The sequence below is a fragment of the Mauremys reevesii genome, linkage group 21 (assembly GCF_016161935.1).
Source record: "Mauremys reevesii isolate NIE-2019 linkage group 21, ASM1616193v1, whole genome shotgun sequence".
Taxonomy (NCBI): Eukaryota; Metazoa; Chordata; order Testudines; family Geoemydidae; genus Mauremys; species Mauremys reevesii.
Genome location: NC_052643.1, coordinates 7,495,476 through 7,517,664, shown reverse-complemented (window position 1 = coordinate 7,517,664; position 22,189 = coordinate 7,495,476). Strand labels below are relative to the sequence as shown.

Here is a 22,189-nt window from a genome sequence, read left to right as displayed (position 1 = left end):
AGATGCCCCACAAATTTCTCCATCTTCTCCAAAGCCTATTTAACACTTAGAAAAATCCCGCCTAGCAGGGCACAATTACAGTTCTAACCCCGACAGTTTAGGTATAGAAGTGTTATCCTCTGTCCAGGCTCAGTTGTGCCAGTCTAAATCTGCCCTTGCCATTTCAAATGGATATGCTATTTTCCCTTCCCCTACTAAACTGCTGCATGGTGTTTCTGTGTAATTTTATATGGCTGCCCTGTTCCACCCCAGCGGTGTCTTCTTTTCAGCAGCGGGTCCTATGTCACAGAGACATGGTCTGTAAACCGCTTTAGGATAAAAGGCTTTATAACATTTCATGCCATTTTATTTCTAACCCATCTGCCCATGTATTTTTTATCTGCACAATGGCTTTTTCAAGATCAAATAAGTCACGTCTGGTGGGTATTTCACAGGAAGGCTTCCACTGTTTTCCTGTGTGTGAATTAAATATTATAAAACGTTCTCAGTGGCCTCGCCAGAAAGACCCCCATTGTTGCAAAGTCTGTGCACAAACTGCTAACCAGTTGGTTTGCTCCTGACTAAATAAGGGGAATCGCTTATCTCCATTCCTGATGGAATGATTTAATTTTGCCAATTAATATTAGTGAACATCAAAGTCTAAGCAAATGATGATTCCCTGAAATTGAAAACTGGCACCATATTTTTATGACCCTGCAGTAATGAGCAGAGTGCATGGGTATGATTAGAGTGGTAAACTATAAACATGAATGAGCCATTTTCTTTTAGTAAATCGCGCTGCGCATCGTGGTGCATTTCAGTTGCATCACATTGCCGCAGCAGAAGAAACTCCCGGGAATGTGATGCTGAGTTGGGGATTTGGTTTGGGTCCCTACTGTGCTTTTGCCCTATTTCTCTGGAAAGCTTTGCTTTCTGCTGATGCCGCACTGATATTCCAAACTCAGATCATCTTCCATGTAGAAGGAAAGGGCATTAGGACAATGGCAGGGTACTTTTGAGAAGGAAGTCAAATTGCTACACCCAGAAGATCACTGGATTTCTGACAATTAATATAGTGGCAATCCATGCCTAAAGGTATTGCTGAATGATCACTCCTCAAATAAGACATGATCCAGAAAGTACCCATTAACCTGCAACCAGCTAAGGCACAGCTTTCACTGTGGTCTAAACGATGCAGTCCTTAGGAGGTTGGGAGATATGAAAGAAAGGCCATGGTAGTCTAAGAGGCTGAGCACTGAACTGGAAGCCAGGAATTCTGGAGCTGGAATCCCAGGTGTGCCAATAATGTATATTGCAAACTCCTTCAATGTATGAGGAGCAGCACTACATGAACCATTCCTGTATACCAGTGCTCCTTCACCACTACACTCCCTTCTTTCCCTCGGTTGCACCTGGGACATTGGGAACATTCGGTCACCAGTGTCGGAGAAAAACTCAGTTCTCGCTTTTTCTTTGGGTGCAGCAAAATCAAATACTTTATTATTTCTCTAGTAATTACAATAGAGGGAGGGAGTGCCCTAGGACACAGGGTCGCCCCAGTCCCGGACAGGTCTCTCAACTGGTAAACAATTACAGCAAGCATTTATACCTTTATTACAGACAATAACTAGCAATAATAAGACAATAATGAGCAACAACTGCATTTTGTTTATACATAAGCCACCCTGCTATCTTATTTTTCTCACTTCTAGGAGACACCAGTCTACATATTTGGTTATCAGTTGCAAGGTCGTAATAACTTTTTACACAGTTTTTTCCCTCTCGCTTCACACCATCCTCGCTTCTACAAGTCTCACGTCATTAGGGTTACAGCTGGCCTAACTCTTGCTAACTGACTGACATGCATTAAGATCCCCTTCAAATCCTTGTTAATTCTTTCCCTACTTCCACACCAGCTAAACTGAGGTTCATGCTTTGAAGGTCATCAGACCAAGAAGTGCAGTACAAGTGGCCATCCTCTGATTCTGCAGTCTCTGCCTTCACTTGTGCAGTTGTCGGGGACTGGGACGAGGCTAATGATTGGAGCAGGAGTCAGGCCTAGTGGTTGGAGCTGGAGTTGGTAACCAGGAATCAGAGCTGAGGGTCAGAACCAGAGTCAGATGTCAGAGCTGGAGTCAAAATACAGGAATTGGAGCAGAGGGTCAGAGCTGGGTTACCAGAAGCAGGACTGGGACCCATGCAAGAGCAGGAGCTACCACAGACCTGAGAGAAAGCTTTGAGCAGCTGCTGAACTTAATAGCTGGTCTGTTGTTTTTTCCAGCCAATCAGGAGATGTGGCCAATCAGGCAGCCTGCTAGAGGCCAGATGGATGCACCCATTAGGTTTCCTGGAAACTGGCTGTTTTGCCAGCCCCGATTCCTGACACATCATACCAAGAAGGGCTGTACCAGTGGCCCTCCTCTGATTCTGCCATCTCTGCCTGGACCATACAGTCTCCTTTTAAGGGATGCATACAACTAAGCATGGCCATAAAGCCGGTATCAATTTTTGCCTTTACTCTGCCTGCCTTCAGTTACTCCACCGCACTCTATCATATGGCATAGTGTGGATAGTTATGCATAAAACTCTGACAGCAGCTTCATTTCCTCTTGAAATAACAGCTCCCTGTTATGTGGCTTAAGACGTTGATCTTGAAACAAATTGCTGGCCCATACTGGAGTCTTACTGTGCCAGTTTTTGGGCCCCACACCAAGAAGGGGGAAGAAAAAAGGAAAAAAGAGTCCAGAGGAGGCCAAAAAAATTTAAATGGAGGGGCTGGAGATGACATGAGAGGAGAGAGAGAGGGAATGAGAGAAGTCTCTAGAAGAAGAGAAGAATGAGGGGGATGCTGATTGCTTTCAACTACTACTGAAGGAGTTATAAGGAGGGAGGATGTCTGACTGTTCTCAGTGGTACCTGACACAACAGAACAAGGTCTAAAGTCAAAGAAGTTGAGGAGAGAGGGAGGTTGGGAATAAAAAAACTTTTTTTTTAGAGGGGTGGGGTGGTGAAGCACTGGGGGGGGTAGAGGAGGTGGTGGGATCTCCCTCCTTTTAGGTTTTTCAGGTCAGGCTTGACAAGGCCCTGGCTGATTGATTTAGTTGGGAATTGGGCCTGCTTTGAGCAGGTTGACTAGATGACCTCCTGAGGTCCCTCCACCTGAGAGATTCTTTCTGATTCTATGATATATGCCAGTGCTTAAATTTGTAATGAAATTGGTGCTGGGGCTCAAGCAATTTTTTTACTTTCATAACTGATGCAGCAACTCAGAGATGCCGAGGCTATGAACTGCCAAGCCTAGAGGAGCCGGGGCTCAGCCTTGGCAAGCCCTGGCACAAATTAAGCACTAACTATGGCCAATATCAATGACTTGAACAATTCTTCTACCTTTCTTTTTTCTTTTCTTTTCTTTTCTTTTCTTTCTAAAATATCCTTGCAGTATAAATGTCTTTTCAGCCTCATGTGCTGATACCGACCCCTAGTGGGCAAACAGATTAATAATCATGCAGTGATTTCATCTTGCAAGGGGATCCCAGAAAGATGTACCCCATAGTACACAGCCAGCGTCAGCCTACAGCAGTGAGCCTCGCGGCCCAGGCTGACAGCCTCCCTAGGTTTCAGGGGCTAAGCTCCAGCCTGAACTTCAATATCTACACAGCTGATTTTAGCATGGAGAGCAAGCCGAGCAAGCCTGAGTCTGTTGAACTGGGCTTGAAGGCTCGCTGCTGCAGGCTGTGTAGACGTACCCTTAGCATACGTATTTGAATTCTGATCTGTTACCATGTATTTACTGAGGCCCACTAGCCTCCAAGGCTTTCATCTCTCTCATTCTCAAGCACACAAGAAAGGGAAGTTTGCTTTGATTAATCTCTTTTACAAATGTATGTATAAATGCTATAAGGGCTTGATTCAGCTCCCCTTGTAAATAATAGGAATCTTTCCATCGACTTCAATTGGAGTCAGATCAGTCCATAAATGACTAAAGAAGGGACAAGCTAAAGAGTTTCTCTGAGTTTCAAAGGTGCGTAGGTAAAGAAACTTTTCTCGATTAAAATATTCTGTAGCTATAGTACAGAAGGTCCCAATGAAATGTAAGGCTCTCTCTCAAATTGGACTGCAGCTCTAAGGCCCAGTTGTGCAACATGGGTGCATATTTGCATGGATCCCATTGCAGGATTGGAGTCAGAGACCTCTTGTCATCCAAGTGCTATTTTTGAATGTGCACCTGGATGCTGGTTTGGCAACAGAGCAAGCAATAGAAAAATTGTCTGCGAATTTGAGCCTGACAGCATTCACAACCGTATTGCCAGCTGCAAACATGCAAAGAGCATGAGCCGGGCATCCAAAATATCACAAGAGTTAAAAAATAATGAAAATTTGGGTTAACATATTCAAGCTTTTTCTCTGCAACTGTAAAGGTTAGAAGCTTGCTTTTTTAAAGTGAAAGCTGAGATTCTCCTGTAAACACAATCACTGAAGGCGTAAAAAACTCAGATATCGTAAGACTCAAGAAAATCGCACAAGCTGGTAACACAGACACATTTTTGCATTGGTTTTCTATGAACAGTCACACTTTATTGGTGCAAATACTCACAGATATTGAATTCTTATCTCAAAAGTAAATGGTGAACCGTAGATTATTATTTAATAATTTACAATGCATTACAATAACAATTTACCATTTAAAGTTCATTGCAGTGGGCCCTGTTCCTGCAAACACTTCCCCCAGAAGCAGACCTTTTAAGAAATAGTACATCATGTGTGAGGACATTTTTCAAACACTATACAGATTTTTATTTTAACTTAATTAACAAAAACACAAACTATCAATATAGACCATACAAATAAATGTGCCTTGTTCAGAATTGAGTTGGTCAAAAAAATAAAAACATAGCAAACATTTTCAGAGGGCTCCTTCCTATTGAAAATCAAGGTTTCAACAAAAAAAATTAATCAAAAGCTGAAAATTGAGAAAATGTTGACCAATTTTATTGGGAATATGCCAATAAGAAAAATTTAAACCAAACTGTGACTCTCAGGGGGCTAAAGCCCTTTGTTACCAAATTCCAGCCATACCCAGAGATCTGATCCTGCAGCCTCAATCCTGCCAATACTTAAAGATGAATGTAACTTCATGCATATGAGCAGTCCCATTAACTTCAATGGGAGTGTTTTCATGTCCATAGCTGTGCATATGTTTCAAGTATCAGGCCTGTGATAGATCACAGCAGCACCATCCTATCACAAGTTTATGTCTTTCAACATTATGACTATTTAAGCACTATCCCTAGCAAACTCCGCCTCTGTAGCTAGCTCTTTAAATTGCAAAGAAAGCCTCAGCTGCCTTGGTCCTATAGTGCTCAATGTGAAAACAAGCAACTGAATAGTGAAGTTTGCAGCTCCTTATTCTCTGCCTTGTAAGTATATTGGGGATTTTCCCATTGCATTTCCCTTCAAGGTAGCTCTTAAATCACTTGATAGCCTTTTAAATCCAGGTTTCTCAAGCACCATTTTGGGATGATCAAGCCCCCGAGCTGTTTGTTTGATTCTGCTCTAAGGAAACCATGCCTCTCCCCTGCAAACAGACTGCCTGATGACAGCTAGTAAAGTCATAATTATATGGGACCTAATCCCAGTCAGCTAAAAGTAATGCAGAAATGGAGGCTGAAAGGAGGTTGGGGAGTATGCTAGACAGAAAATCTATGGGGAAGGCTGTATGTTCCCCTTCCCATGGCTAGGAACTAGGGTGACCAGACAACAATTATGAAAAATTAGGACGGGGTGGGGGGGTAAAAGGAGCCTATATAAAAAAAAGACCCAAAAATCGGGACTGTCCCTATAAAATTGGGACATCTGGTCACCCTACTAGGAACCCACAGGGACACTTGTCTCCTGGAAATATAAGGAGCCAAGATCGTCAATTCCTTAATCTCTTAGGGGGAGGGCATAAAGGAAAAGAGGATAATGCACTGGCTGCCTATTAATTTCTGGGTTGTATTAGAAGTGTTGATGTTGACCTATAAATCCCTATATGGTCTGGCACTTGCCAACACACATTGTTGCAGTTGTGATCAGTGAAGGTTCTCAAGCTGGAAGCCTGCCCTGTGGGAAAGTGAGGAAGGTACGTGCTGTGCGTTATACAGGAGTCACCTGCAGTTTAAGACTGAAGACGCCCCTTGCCCCTCAAATAGTCTGAATATGGTGACCGTCAGGGGATGCCAGGATTGTTTCCCCAGTATTTTGGGGGTGGAGGGATGATAGGGAGCTGTTTGTGTGTGTCAGGAGAGGGGTGGTTTTGTTATGCTTGATTTTTATGCTGGTTGCTAATATTTGGCTTGGAGTTGTGGAGCAGCTGTTGTTTTTACTGCTTTTCACGGGTTTGAAATCTTGGCTTAGGATAGGTGCGTTTTCTTTTGCTACATGTTGCAATAAATCAAAGTAAACATATAATTGAAGAGGGCAATTTCCACCCACCCTTTGGCTAGAAGATCCCCAAGTAAGTGGTAGAAAGCCAAACCTCTGCCAGGCTTGGATTCCTGTCGTAGTCTTGTTGGTCCCCAGATATTAGAAAGACCAGGTGGGTGAGGTAATATATTTTACTGGACCAGCTTCTGTTGGTTGCAACAAGCTCTCAAGCTTACACAGAGCTCTTGACCTGAAGAAGAACTCTATGTGAGCTCAAAAGCTTGTGTCTCTCACCAACAGAAACTGGTCTAATAAAACATATTACCTCACCCAGCCAGGAGCGGTGCCAGGGTTTCTGGCGCCCTAGGCAGAATTCGGCGGGGCGGCATTTTGCGTGCTCCCCACAGGGCAGGCGGGAGCTTCCGGTTCTGTTCCTATCACACCGCCGAAGAAGGACCCTCCGCCAAAATGCCGCAGGCGACAGCGGCAGCCATTGCCGAAATGTCGGTGGTAGCTCAATTGCCTGCCGCTGTTTTCCACGGCACGTCGGCGGAGGGTCCTTCTTCAGTGGTGCGACGGGAGCGGAACCCGAAGCTCCTGCGCGCCCTGTGGGGAGCATGCAAAATGCCGCCCCCTCGAATCCTGGCGCCCTAGGCGATCGCCTATGGTCGCCTAATGGAAGCACCGGCCCTGCACCCAGCTTGTCTTTCTAAGGCTTTGTTCTTTTCCTAAGCATGGAGCATTTGGCCTCTTCAGCCATCTGCTCCCCTCTCTCTGACTGTGCAGGAGACGACACATCCTCACAGCTAGCTTTCTGGGACACCTTTGAACTATGTTTCACTTAGGCCCCAATCCACGTGGACACAGGGATCTGCCATTGTGAGTTACAGCGCAGGATCAGGGCCTAGGAGAACCATAAAGAATGGATTTCCTTTGGAACGTTCCAATGTTTTAGCCATAGATTCTGGGAAATGCTAGTAAAAAGCCTGTTCTAAGGTCAGTAAATCGACAATAAGCCAAGAGTTGTCCTGATCTGACGATAATGCTGCTTATCAGCTAGGAGCTGAAGTTTCCTGCACTGGGGCTCCTGATTTATACAATGATCTGGAAGATGCCAGGAGAGGGAGGCAGAGTACACTGTAAAGCAAAGGGATGGTTTGAGTCTCTTTCCAATCTCCTCTTACCTTGTGGTTTTCAAACCTTATGCACTGAACCAACTGATGGATTATTATTTATTGGTATCGCAGGAACACACAGATCACAATCAGGTCTTTTGACCCTAGTGGGCAGGAGCGCTGGAACAATTTGTAGTGGGGGTACTGAGAGCCACCGCACGCTAAACCCAGCAACTGAAATTAGACCAAAATATTACAGCCCCCAGTGGTTCAGCATGTTTGAAAATCAGGCCCCAAGTTTTCATGCTGGTCCAAGGGCAGCTCTTATTTAAAAGTAAATAAATAAAATTGTCAGGCCTTGGGCAACATCCATAGGGACATCTCAGCCTCCGGTCTCCTGTGTGCGCTATGTTGTCATGGTAGATTAGAGCCGCCTTAGAAAGTCTGGGATCAGCACTGGATTCAGTATTGACTTTTCCCTAATTTTCAGTGAAGATTCTTGCAAGGAATTACCAGAGGGAGTCATTTAAAACTTCACTCCATCTGCTGCAACTTTTTAATACGCTGCAAATTATGATGAATGGTCCATTCATCCAGCCTTCACTGATATTTGTTGCATAGCTAAAGGACAGAGCTAGACTCTCATTCGCCAGTACCTTGGGCCCCAGTCCTAAATATATATGCACATGTATAACTTTAAGCATTTGTGTCCCACTGAAATCAGTGGGCGTACTCTCAGTGCATAAAGATAAGCACGTGCCCAAATTTTTGAAGAATCTGAGCCTCAGGATCTGATCCTGTGAAGTGTTACACCCAAAATTCATCTAAAATGGTTAACATGTAGGCACATATTTGAAGATCATACTCACCAACTTTCATTTTAGTGGGTGTAATTCAGGTGTGTTCTGAGCATTTAACCTGATGCAATGTTCAGATGCACAAAGAGGTGGTAGGGACCTTATTGGCATGAAAGGTTTGAAAATGATGCGAAACAGTTGGAAAATCACCACTTTGGTGTCTTATGATGCACAGCTGAACCTAGTGATTATGGAAGCAAACCTGCAGTGATGCATGATCAGGCAGTGCATACATTTTCAAGAGTGATGACCACTTACTTCCATAATGAGTGGTGTGACTGACTTGATGGTTAAACATTTATAACTTCTGAATAGCTGCTTTAAAGGCTTGGGGACTTTTTTTATTTAGCTGTTACTCCAGTGATTATTTATTGTTTCCTTATCATTTGCTGTGTTTGAGTTTTAGGTTATTTTTTCAGGGGAGGGGGGCAGAGGAGAGTAGGTGGGGAACCCTTCAGACAAAGCTCCTACTTCTGGCTGAACCTGAATAGAATTAGGCAAAGAGCGTTATAGTTTGAGCAGGGGCGGCTCTAGACGTTTTGCCGCCCCAAGCACGGAGGGTCCACTGGTCCACGCCTGCGGGAGGTCCACGGAAGCCGCGGGACCAGCGGACCCTCCGCAGGCAAGCCCCCCGCGGCTTGCCGCCCCAGGCACGCGCTTGGAGCGCTGGTGCCTGGGGCCGCCCCTGAGTCTGAGGATGTAAGTTCCCCATCTATCTAAAGGAGCTGGAACTATCTCACTGAAAGTGTCTACTGGGAATAAGGTCCGATGGGGTTGTTCACCCCACACCAGCCCTGAAGGAGTTAAGGAGGCCCAGAAGTGGCCAGTTAACCTTCACAGTTGCACCTGAAGGCACACCCCTGGGATTTATGAATACTAACTGGTGATGAAGCCCCGCTGGCAGAGAACCTGGGTCAGGAATATAAAAAAGAGGAAGTTTGTAGCAGCTGCAGCAGCAGGCCGTGGGGGAAGAGTCTGCATTTTCTTGTTGGGAGCAGAGCGGTGGGGAGGAGGAGCATAAGGCCTGGAAGAAGGTGAATCCTAGAGGAGTTAGTGTGGAGGGAAAGGGCAGGAAAGCCTAGGAAGAAGCCCAGAGAAACAGGAGCAAGGTGTGAGACTGTGTAGACCTAGACTGCTGGTTATAGGCCTCCTGGGAAGTAGCACAGGACTGATAGAGGTGCAATCTGGACACCTGGTCAAATGAGACTTTGATACCTTAGAAAGGGGGACCATATAGTGACCTGGCTGGAGGGCTGAGTCGAGAGGGGAGAGCACTGTGGCTGATGCAAAGAGAGACCACCCCTGTGACGGAGCGGCCATTGGTGGGGGCAGCTAATGGGAAGAAAGCTACTACGCTATGCCTGGCCAGGAGGAGGTGCTTTTGTGGTGAATGGAACCCCGTTATGTAAAACTATGGGAAAAAATGGAGTTTGAGTCTTCTCAGAGATCCCTGTGTCTGGGCCTCACAAACTGAATAACAACATTTTGCAGTGTGAGATGGCTCTGCTGCCCTTGGTCTTGCTTTAATAGGGAGTCACAAGAGATTTAAAACATACTATAAGCTAGGGCTCTTATCCGCATCTTAGGATCTATCAGCTATAGAGATTTGGCCCTAGCTATAAAATATGAATTTGATTTAATGCTCTTCCTTCCTATATAAGAGTTAAACAGACATGTATTACTGCCCCTGGCATTCTTGATAAGCCCCTGGACAACGATTAGAACAATTTGTTTTAATTCTGCTTCATATAACAATCAGTGAGATGCTCTCAAGTTTGACCTAAACACATCACACTTAATCATGCTACTACATTTTGTGCATCTTTTGGATGGACTTTATGATAATGTGACCAAAATAGCCACAAAGTACTAGTGTCAGAGGCAAACAGCTTGTGTGCCAAGAGAAATCAATATTGGCTTTGCCTCAAGTATGCTAAAGGAAGCACAGTGTTATCAAAGACTGAAATAGCTCAGCCCTAAAATAATCAAGTGACTGAAGCATATGGCAAATTGCACTTAGCTACAAACCTCTTCTTTTGCAAGAAACACTAAGTGAAGTTTCAGACAACATTTATTCTTATAATTCAGTGATAATCCTATTAGGGAATTGCTCTCTCTCTAACTAGTATAGTATTAATTAGATCAGCTAACATAATAAGAGTTGTAATACCCTTCTGAAGTAGCTGAATATTATTAGTTATCTCCATTTTACAGATGGAAAAGCTGAGGCACAGGGTGTTGAGGATAAATACATTAAAACTGTGAAGTATCTTGAGATCTACTGAAGAAAAACTCTATACAAGAGCTAGGTATTGTTATTGACTTCACTGGGGCCAGGATTTCACCCTTGGTTCCCAGATCTGTGTTTGAATTCTGTATTTCCTGGGCTTCTAACTTTTTTGGTTTTTTGCTTTAATGTTTTTAAAAGCTGCTAATCATGCAAAGCATCTGCAGCCTTTGCTGCAATTGAACTAGGGTTTTTGAGGGGGAATAGAACACAATAGTGTGGTTGGGGTGGTTTTATAGAACCAAATTTGAACAAATCTATTTGGATAATTATCAGTTTTAAAACTCTAGGGTGGGGCAACCAGCCCATATTACTGTCCAAAATTCAAGTCAATCACTTTTTGAGACTTGGAAAAGCTTTTTTAAATTTATTTATATATCTATATCTATCTATGTATCTTTTCCAGATTTTTGACAGGTACAGAGGCTGTTTTTAATATATGTCTAACCTGACTTGTTTAGGCTGACCTGGCTGCAATCGCAAAGGCCTGACCTTGTGAGTTTTCAGATCCAAGTCTAGATTGGTCAAAACTGGAACATTTTTATCCATTTCTCCTCACACTCTGATGTTTGATGGTTCAGAGAACATGGAACTTGGTATTGAATCACCTTTCTACCAATAGATCTTGGACAAATGAAAATATTGCCTCCTTCTGTCCATCTCTAAACAAGACATTTGGAGATCTCGATTTGTACATTTGAATTTGAATTCAGGAAAGCATCTGAATTTTGTGCATGTGGGGTGGCAAATTGGGCAGCTGTACCTTCTGGGACTGAACCATTGGCGGGCAGTAATGAACATACTCAGAGTAGACGACGTCTGAAATTGCTGGGAAGCGCCTTAAATCAAAGCACCGAGACTCGGTCATAAAATACATAACTATGATCTTTATTGACCATATCTCCCTCCTCCCTTGTCACCCCAAGAATCCTTCCCGTGCATGATCAGGATCTAGCATGGGTTGTGTGGATACTCATACAATGCAGTCTGATTTTGAGTTGTTACAAAAAGTCCTGGCAAGGAATCGGAAGGGGAAAACATTAGACTAAGAGATTCTTTGCTGTAGAAAAACCAGCTTGTTTCTTGGCAGGAAATGTCACCTCCATGCAGTGGAGTTTACACTTACAAATTTTTCAAGCAGGTGGGGAGACTACTTCATTAGGACATATGTTGTGTGCCATTTTCTGTTCACGTTCACATTCCCTCCTCCTCCCACCCCCAGGACTGAGGCATTAGGGGTTTGATTGCCTCATCCAGCCCGTGATTTTTAGTGGTGTCGTGGGCGAGTCAGAACTCTCTATTCCTGTCAGTGAGACATGACAGTCCGCTGCTCTTTCTGTTTACAGCGCCACTTGTGAGAACAGACAGACAATCAAAATGCCAAACAACTGAAAGGTCAACCCTGTAAAGAACAGTTTGCCTTTAGGTATAATAATTCTCATGTCAAACTTGCTGTAGGAATGGAATATGGCACAACATGAATCTAACCTGGTGACAGACTAGAGCAAAACTGAGGAGTGGTATAAGTGTACTGTAACTCATTTTTGTTACCATCTCAAGCCCATAATTTCCTGGTCTTCTTGAGATGCTGGAGGGGGCTGTTAGGCGGATGAATGGCCCCTTTCATTTGTTTTATTACATGAAAAGATGTGTGTCCACTACAAGATACTTCCCCTTAGGGCATATTTTTTCCTAGTTCATGAAATACGACTTCAAGTGTATTATGCTGTGCAGTGTATCTTATATTTCTTGTAATAAATTGAAGTAAATGTGAGAAAGATGACTTGCCAGGAATGCAGTGTTATAGTAAACAATAATATGTCTGAAGAAAAGCACTGGCCACAGTCTCTAAAGCTGGCAGGCTTAATAAATGGATAGGTAATTAAAATAAATCAATAGCCTCTGCTAGAAATCATCCAGTTTGAGGGAATATCACATGGTCTTTGGGCATATGATCAAATTTGGCAGGCCGTTCATCAAGACCTATATGGATTAACCATTTGGGGAACTGCACCTCATTACGGATGTGAAGGAATCTGGAAATAAGAATTAGTGTCCAGTCTAGTTACTTTCTCTCTCTACAAATTGCCAGTGATGCTGGTAATATTTGTTGGTTAATAAAAACCCAGATTTTTGACTGTCATGCTATAAAGACATGTCTTATCTTGTGTCTTATCCCTATTGCTCATTTAATATTGTGTGTCTTTATGTTCCTATATAGTCCTTGTGACATTACCCAGGGTACGGTCTGGACTGATGGGCAGCTGTGTCCCCTCAATTCCCCAGTGTGGGGTGCCTTTTAGTTTTACACTGCTTCACTGTGAGGGCAGCCATTCCTGGTCTGCTCTCACAGCTTCCAGCATGTAAGTCACTCCCAGCTACACAGTATGAGCGCTATGGCCAGCCACTCATGAATTACACTGCAGGGCAACACCAGCAAAGTCCCAGGCTTTCCCCCAGAAACGTATGTCCTGTACTGCTCAGTCCTCTCCTGGACAGTACCAGTTCCTATAAAGTCTGTCATTTATTAATAGAAAACAAATCTTGTTATCCCAAATGGAGTTTCCCAAACACTTCAATCCAAGCACACTGATTTAGGTAAAATAACAAAACAAATTTACTAACTACAGAAAGATCGATTTTAAGTGACTACAAGTAATGAGGCATACAAGTCAGAATTGGTTACAAGGAAATAAAAGGTAAAATGCAACTAATACCTAACTTAACAAGCTAAGTGAATACAAAAGCCTTCAGTAACGATATCTTCCCCACTCCCCCAGTCCAATGCTACTTCCTTTGTTCTTCAGGTGTTGATGATGTTGTGGGGAGAGAGCAAGGGAGAGATGATTTGGGGCATCTGGCCTCTCCTCTCTTAACCCTTTCTTTTGTGCAAGAATCTTCTCCAGCTGACATTCAGGAAACAGAAAGTCTGCATGGCAAGGAACCTTACCCTGCTTCTTTGTCAAAATATAGATCTTTTTTTGCCCACACCCTACTGAAGAGCGGCCACTTAATCAGGTGGTGGTCCATTCGTTCTCATTGACACCTGGCTGAGGCATTGGCTAGCCTTTTGTCTCTGGGGAACTTGTGTGTGACTTCCCTCTAGAACAGGGGTAGGCAACCTATGGCATGTGTGCCGAAGGCGGCACGTGAGCTGATTTTTCAGTGGCACTCACACTGCTCGGGTCCTGGCCGCTGGTCCGGGGGACTCTGCATTTTAATTTAATTTTAAATGAAGCTTTTAAATCATTTTAAAAACCTTATTTACTTTACATACAACAATAGTTTATATATATATATGATAGACTTATAGAAAGAGACCTTCTAAAATGTTAACATGTATTACTGTCACGCAAAACCCCCAATAAGTGGGAAGGTTCTTGGAGATGCATCATTTCTTGAAACTTCATAACATCCGATAGAGGCTGAGTAAGGAATCCTGCAAGGCTCTGAGCTTTCCACAAAGGAACTGGGCACCCTCTGTGCCTACTGAGGAAAACTGGGTCATAAATAAACAGCATGTAGCGAAGAGCAGGAAAATGCGTTGGTGTCACTTTGTCAGCGCTGGAAAATAAACCATAGGATGGCAGTAATGGAGCACCAGGCTGCGGGAGGTGTCCTCTGTCAAAGGGGATGTAAAACCAAAGCACTGGAAAGAATGACTTTCTACTTTAGAGACATTTGCACCCGCATCCATACAACTCATTTAGATTACACTGATGTAATACAGAAGAGGTGTGTGGATGTAAAGTGGGGTGTATGGATGAAGTCATAATGGTGAAAGCCATGCTTGACATCCATGCAGCATATGTGTACCAGGGATTTGCATTGGTGTATATAGTTAAACTGGTGCAAATTTCTCTAATGTAGACAGGAACAGAGAAAATTAGATTTGAATAGTGTTGCCGTGAATCTTAGATCATGTAGCCCTGCTAAATTTCCTCCAAGCATTCCTTGAGACTTTTAATTTGATGATCAACATTTAGCTACTTTATTTTCAATAAATAAATAAATAAATAAATGTAAAATCCATTGATATGATGAAAGCAAAAGCTCTGACAAAAGCCCATTAAATTAATATAAAAGAGCTAAAACTTTTGGCAAATTTGAACAACTTAAATCCTACTTACTCCTTGTGGGCTAAATTGTTTGGGAGCTGGCAATCCGCATATTGAGTAGAACTCTATATTTACTCAAGGCTGAAATAGAATAAGTGTTATATATTTTAATAATGAGTCTGAAATTCATTTATTGTCCAAATATTACCATGTGAGGCAAGAAATCTGTGCAGGTGTCCAACGAGATGTAGCAGAGGAGCCTTGCTTTGGACACAATAGTAACAAAATGAATGTGTTCTTTTGAACCACTATGTTTTCTTCATTTGGGTTTATGTTAATTCCTCTTGGTTCTTAATTTAAGATAACCCACTTCACCTTCTGTAGCTCTAGGACTTTCAGTTCTATATCTTTCCTGAACAACTTTCTCCTTAAAATTTTAAGAGGGAAATAATTTAAAATCTGGTTTTGGACTTTTGTTCCAATAGAACACAGAGGTTATGGGTCAGATTTGCTGCCATGGCCTCTGAATTTTGCCACAGAATTGGGTGCACAAGCGCTTTCAGAACATTCAATGATACATGCAGATTCCATGAGGTACTAACAAACTTTACACATGCAAAATGGTTAGTTGGGTGCTCAGCTACCCAAGCGGTATACACAGAGGTGTGCGCGCACAAGTTTACAGGCAGACATTTGTGTGTGCAGTTTTGTGGGCACAACACTGAAGGCTGGTTTGAAATCAGCTAAGAATTTGACACCTTGAGCATGAGAGAGGCTAGGAAGTTCATTAGGCCCAACACAACTTTCTAACCTCTGGCAGTGCAAAACTTATATAGTGGTGGCTTTGTTCCTGTGACTTGTTCAACAGTTAACCTCTTCTTGGCAAAATAGGTAACTTTTAAAAACATCTTTTAGTCAGCAGGCACTCACTCCCCCCATGAGTTAGAATCAAACTGGGTGGGGGAGTGTTCTGACATACAGTGTAATCTTCCCTTTTGTATTCAATAAGTCTTCCAGGCCAGTGAAAAACTGCACTATGTTTAGCAATGCCTTACTGGCTAGCTTTGGAGGCTTTTTCATGACAAAGACAGAGCAGGTCTATTTTGAGATGAGGATGTTCAAGTCAGGCAGCTTGAGACCTCATTTCATTTATTTTCTGTTTAGAAAAGCTTTTTACCTACAGAAAGCTTGGCAAACCCTATACAATTTTGGAGCCCATTCTGAAACACTTGAACTGCAACAAAATATTTTCTTGAGTTATTTTTTCATTCCTTTTCTCTCTTCCTACAATAGTGTCTAAAACATACTTAATATTAGAAATGGTTAAACACATGACCATAAAACTGCAGAAACTTTGGTGTTACATGTGATGGAAAATTCAGATAGAGTTTGGTAACCTGAATCTAAATCCATCTCCCAACATAGCAAACACACAAAAAAGAAGTGAGATGATATTAACCCATCACTCTCATATAACTCTTTTACAGACATGAATTAATAAATCTTTATAACACTGCTGAGAGGGAGGAAGGATTGTAAATATTGCACCCTCGTTTAACAGAATAGGAGCTGGGACAGAGGTCTAGGCTGATATTTTCACATTTTGGTGCCTAGGCACCTACATCAATGGGGCTGGTTTTCAGAGATATTACGTGTCTTGAATGCTCACTGAAGTCAGTGGAAGCCATTGCTGCTCAGCACTTCTGAAAACCAGGTACCCACTTTTGAACATTTTGGCCTAAATGATGCACCAAAAACCTCAGAGCAATTCCATGGCAGAGATGAGATGAGGAGGAAGATTTTCCAGGGCACAGATAGCAGTTCAGTGTCCAATTCCCCAAAGTCTGTGAGAGTGGAGAACCTAGCTGCCATTTGTGCCTTTGAAAATCTTCCCCTAGAGCACAGATCTCTTGACTTTCCAGATCTATGCTTACTCCTCTAGACCAGTGGTTCTCAAATGTTGGTACTGGTGACCCCTTTCACATAGCAAGCCTGAGTGCGACCCCCTTGTTAAATATGTAAAAAAGTGTTTTTAATTTATAAACATTATAAATGCTGGCGGCAAAGCAGGGTTTGGGAGGGAGGCTGACAGCTCACGACCCCTCTATGTAATAACTTCATGACCTCCCACGTAATAATCTCGTGATCCCCTGAGGGGTCTTGACCCCCACTTTGAGAACCCCTGCTCTAGACCATGTTGCCTATATATATATATTTTTTAATCAACTAAAATGGGAAGCCCTCAGATCTTTGCCCGAAAATCATATCACACCCAACACAATCTAATTACTGGGGAGGTTATTTTCACTTTTGCTTTACCGCCATTCTTCCCTTTTCTGACCAGGAATTGGAAGTTGTTAGTTAACATATGTAATGTGATGTCATCTCAGAATGCCCTGTCTCACTGTGTTGGGCATTATACAAACCTATAATAAAGAGATGGTCCCTCCAAAGAGAAAAATACTGAAATGTTCTTGTAGTATTTCCATCCATACTAGAATGAATAGGGACATGGAAATGTCACAGAAAGGTCTGTTCCCACAGGATTTCCAGATTAAGATTTTCTATCCTCGAGAAGTCCAGATCATTTGGGCAATTTTTGAAATTTTCATTGCTTACCTGACCCAAACTTGAACTGTAAACCTTTTTGAGTTCCATCTATCACTAACAGAAACCTACTGGACATATCATAATACATCATTATTTAGGGGAAGAAAGAAGATCTGGAATATCTATTTGTGAATGATTTTTCCAATCCAGAATAACTGCCATTCAATGTAATATTTTAAATCTTTCCCGAGGGACTTTCCAAATGTATTCATGTCGTGATCTTCCAGGAGAACAAATGAGAAATTGACTAATAAAAGTCAGTAATATAACATTTTTAATAACTCAGTTTGTCCTTTGCTGTCAAAGAAGCAAGCGCCTGTTACTCCATTCAAAAGCTCATCAGATGAATTGACCTTCATGTCAAGGAAAAATTACTCCATATGGTAATGTAATCACAAAGGGGAAACATTATTCTCCTATAGATTATTCCCTCCAGATACCCTAGTAAGAGAGTCATTATACTATAAAATATAGAGAGTGTTGCAATTCCTGGTTGCAAATCTGATTGACTTTCATTTCCTTTTAAAGGTGCAATATACTTCACACTGTGGTAGCACTTTATTTTAAGGGTCCATTTAGTAATCCTAATTTGCACTGGAACACCTGTAAGAATGGCGTTTATAGCCACATGGCTATAAATGAAAACATTATGATCAGTGTGCTATTACAGGCAATAACAGATGACTTTTTGACATGCTAGAATGAAGCACACACGCGTGTTCATCTTTTCATTTTGAAAGTCAGTCTGATTGGGAACCACCAAATCCTGGCTTTGCATCCTGAAGTGCTTGAACTCCTCAAAAAATGGCTACCTAAAAAGGCATTTCCTTATTCTAAGTATCTTCTTCTTCTGTATGTCTTTGAGAGAAATCTGCTTGATTTACCAGCAAAAACAGGCTCTTACAGTTGACTGCATAGTCAAAACAGCCAAGGGACAGAAAGAGAGTCTTTTCTGGTATATCATCGGTTTATGTCAGCTAAGTTCGGAGTGTAGACTGATCATCACTGGCCATGAGGTAAGAGACAGAAAGAATGCAAGTTGAATTCTTGTGGTATTTCCTGCTGTATTATCTTGCAGTATTTCCAGAAAGAAAAACAACTTGGGAAGAAAAAACCCTTTTAGGTTGTAAACTTAAGCATGTTTTATCTGGAAGCTGTAAGAGAATATATATAAAAGCTCCACCATCTAAGTTTTTTAAACACACTCTTGAATGTAAACATACTTAAAACAGAAATACCTGTAACCTGATATTAGATGCCTTAAGAACCAAATAATAGGTTAGTTGCCAAAGCAGAAATGATCAGCTTTATTTCAGTAAAACATGGGGGACGATATTTTTCATAACGAAGGTGGAGATCCTGCTTTAAGTGCAAACACAGGGTCCTGGGTTATGCAGGAGGTCAGCCTTGATGATCACGATGGTCCCGTCTGTCTTTGGAATCTCTGAACCTATAAAAAACCCAAGTCAGCCTTAATTATGGAGGTGTAACCAATGCCTTTATTTTATTTATGTGTAAGTGTGGTAAAGAAGGCGTTAACAATTTAGTCTTTTATGCTGAATGTAGATAACTATTTTTTTTTAGCAATAACATATTGGGTTGCATGTTGTTCCTGGTACTTTTTAAAATAGACTTAGGGGAAACAAGATGAAAAGGATCATAATGGGACTTTTTTTTAAAATGAAGCAATTGTTTTTTCTGGTAGCTAAATAAGAGAAGAATGGGTTTCAGCCACTCTGATTTGTCATTATCCTTGAGTCATATGGAGCAGCCGAATAAGAGGATTCTGTAATTGTGTTGGGAATACTCTCACATCAACATGATCTTGACTGAATGTCACATCCATGTAATGATGTTTAAAGAGGAGACAAAATCACTCAAGTCTTGTGCCCCTGAGAAAGGTCAGAACATCGGATTATCTGTTTGTCTGAAACCAAATGTAATTTCAGTTTAAAAAGCTTTTGTTTGAAGCAGGTTTGAAGGAAGCAGAGTTTGCCGGTAGCTCACTATTCTGCCATAATGGTTTTCGCTTCCACAAAGCATAAAGGATGAAATCCTGGCCCCGCTGAAATCAGTGGGAGTTTTACCACTTCAGTGGGGCCAGGATTTTGCCCATAATCACTGGGATTGGAACAAAAGGTAGCTCTCTGGCTGCAAAGGTAGCAAGATGGTGGAGGTGAGAGGAGACTGGCAATGGTCTGCTCCTCTTACAAAGGCAGCATTGACTTCCTACGTCCCCCATGTCAGATAGAATGGGCCGGGTGTGGTTTAAATGGTGGAAATGAGACTCTGGGATATGGCCACTAGAAAGGCAGGTGCAGCTGCCCAAACTCCCCCCGCCCCCATAAACTTTTCTTCACTGGTGGTCCCACTGCAGTATCAGGAGTAGGCAAGGCCACGGTGATGATTTGCTGATTCAGCACCTTGCTGATGGAGCTACCTGAGCCGAGCTTTGGCTGAAAAGTGAAGCTGTCTTCTGACAGAATCCCAGGGCTGGGTGGGGGTGATAGTGCTGCATGTCTGTCGGCAAGGGGAGGGGAGTACCTTAAGTGGAACAGCTTCTCCCATGGGTGCAGGATGGGTGCAAATTGAGTAGGAATGAATATTTCATGGGATATTTTAGGGCTGCTTGTCTGCAGCTTAAGAACTACCACAGACTGTAGAAGTGTGATGGGTGTCCTCTTGGGTGACACTGGTGGTTGAACTTGGGCCCTCTAGAGCTAAAAGCAAGAGCTGCCACAATGTGAGCTATCAGGGCAAAGCTGTGAAGATGAGAGTTGCATCAACTAAACTTTTCTCTGGATCAGCCCAGGAGAGGACCAGTAACACACACTCACAGGAGTGGTAGGAAATTAGAAACTATGTACTGCTGTGGTACATCTGGAATAGTTTGCCTTCACCTTGGAGTTGCTATGAGGGCTTTTGCTTGATTGTGTTTTGAATCTAAACATGGTGTTTATTCTGCTTGGTTTGTTTAGGATTTGTGGTCTGGTCCTGTGGGGTTTGGCTGGTAAGGAATCCTAGATAGCGTCGTGGTTTTGCTCAGTAGATCAAACTGGAGTGTTTGCTCTAAGTAAATGTACTCTGTTCTCCTATCAGTTGCTCTGATGCGACTGTTACTTGAGAAAGGAGCAAACACAAAGGGAAGTTACTTAAGATGACATTTTCTTTCTGCTATTGACTGTGGCAGATGTATGCTGTATCTGAATAATGGCTTCTTTGTTTATGAAAAGCATTCTTGGATGGGGAAAGGTTGTTTGGTTTGGTAAGGTTGCTAAAATGCTTGTCTGGGGGAGGCACTTACTGTACGGAAAATTACAGCCAGCTGAGGTTTAGAAAAAAAATCCGGTTCTTCTCTTGTGTGAATACTATTGTCTGTTTATTATGGGTTGGCGAAGAGGTGCAGATATGAAGAGTGAGACTCCTTTTGCAAAGGACTCCATGTCCAGCGGCATCTCTAGGTTACAATACTTGCAAAAATCAATAGCGCTCCGCTGAATTTCAGCAACTGCCCAAGTGTTACTGGCAGATAGTGGTGTGATACCATGGTCTCTTTGTCTAGCTCCTGTACAAACTGCTTTGATGCTTTAGCCGTAACAGCAGTCCTTTTCTTGTCCTGAAGTGGAGAGCCAGAATGACGTGGAGGGTATTGAAATGTAATTCTGTGGTGGGATGGAGGAGTTCATTTAGATCTAACCCCAAAGTCCAAACCAACTGTGAGTGTAGTTTAAAAAAAAAAAGGAGGGGGATATGAAAGCATAGACAGCCTCTCCTTTCTCCTAAGATTTTTAGCGCTCCTTTACCCTTCTTGGTGCCTGATGGAAGCTTTCTGGAAGCAGGGATTGGACATCCAGCACAGGGGTGGTGCCAGATCCCAATAATTATTTTTATTAGGATTGACTCTTCTGTTTTAGTCACGAGGTAACTGTCCTGTCACTATATGGCAGTGGTGTGCCATCAGCGTAGGCATGCAGTGCTTGCCCCAGAACCGATGGTGTCTGCAGGAGAACCCTGAGCGGTTCCTGTACAAAACGGCGTTCACCGCACAGCATGACGGTGCATGCGAGGTCACGCCGCATGGAGGACACCATTTTTCATGTAAATGTACAATTGCAATTACAAATGTCATGGCACGCCACTGCGTGGCAATAATTACCAGGTAGTCAGCAATGGGACATTCATATGGATAGCAAGGCCATCTTGTTTTATATGGATAACAAGAATAAAGTAATCATTAATAAAAACCAAACCGAACAAAAAAACCAAACAACCCACCCCCCCCAAGGATACTGGAAGGAATATAAACCCTCATGATTCAGAGCATAAGCCTATACCTATCTAGGGGCAGAGGGATAGCTCAGGGGTTTGAACATTGGCCCCCCCTAAACCCAGGCTTGTGAGCTCAATCCTTGAGGGGGGCTATTTAGGGAACTGGGATAAATATCTGTCTGGGGATTGGTCCTGCTTTGAACAGGGGGTTGGACTAGATGGCCTCCTGAGGTCCCTTCCAACCCTGATATTTTATGATAAGCCAGACTCTGAGTGAGAGGGTTAAAGAAGGAATTTTCCATATGGGCAGGCTATCCCAAATCTGCCAACCACAAGGTTTCTTCTATCTTTCTCTGAAGCATCTGATACTGGAGTAGAAGGACCCTAAGTCTGATCCAGGCTGGCAGTGCTGAACATCTTACCTATGTGGTATGCTCTGCAACATTTCATTTTACTAAATAAATCTGATGGCAATTTTTTGATACAATAAATGCCTGTAATCTATACAAACCAGCTGTAGAGGAAAACGGTAAATGGCAATTTTATCTTTATGATAAACTTTATATAGTAAGAGACCTAATGGTTAAATTCAATCCCCAGAATTCAAAA

At 42.6% G+C, this 22,189-nt stretch overlaps 1 protein-coding gene across 5 annotated transcripts in view; it reads left to right on the top strand.

Annotated features, from left to right (window-relative positions):
• The window catches only part of KAZN (kazrin, periplakin interacting protein), a 725,211-nt gene that overhangs the window by 33,487 nt on the left and 669,535 nt on the right, over positions 1 to 22,189 (top strand). The window contains exon 1 of one of the 5 annotated variants that reach the window (XM_039508724.1): positions 5,347 to 5,396. The exons of the other annotated variants lie outside the window; for them this stretch is intronic. The gene's annotated coding sequence lies outside the window, so the exon portion shown is untranslated. Of the gene's footprint in view, positions 1 to 5,346; positions 5,397 to 22,189 lie in introns of those variants that run through there. 5 annotated transcript variants of the gene reach the window in all.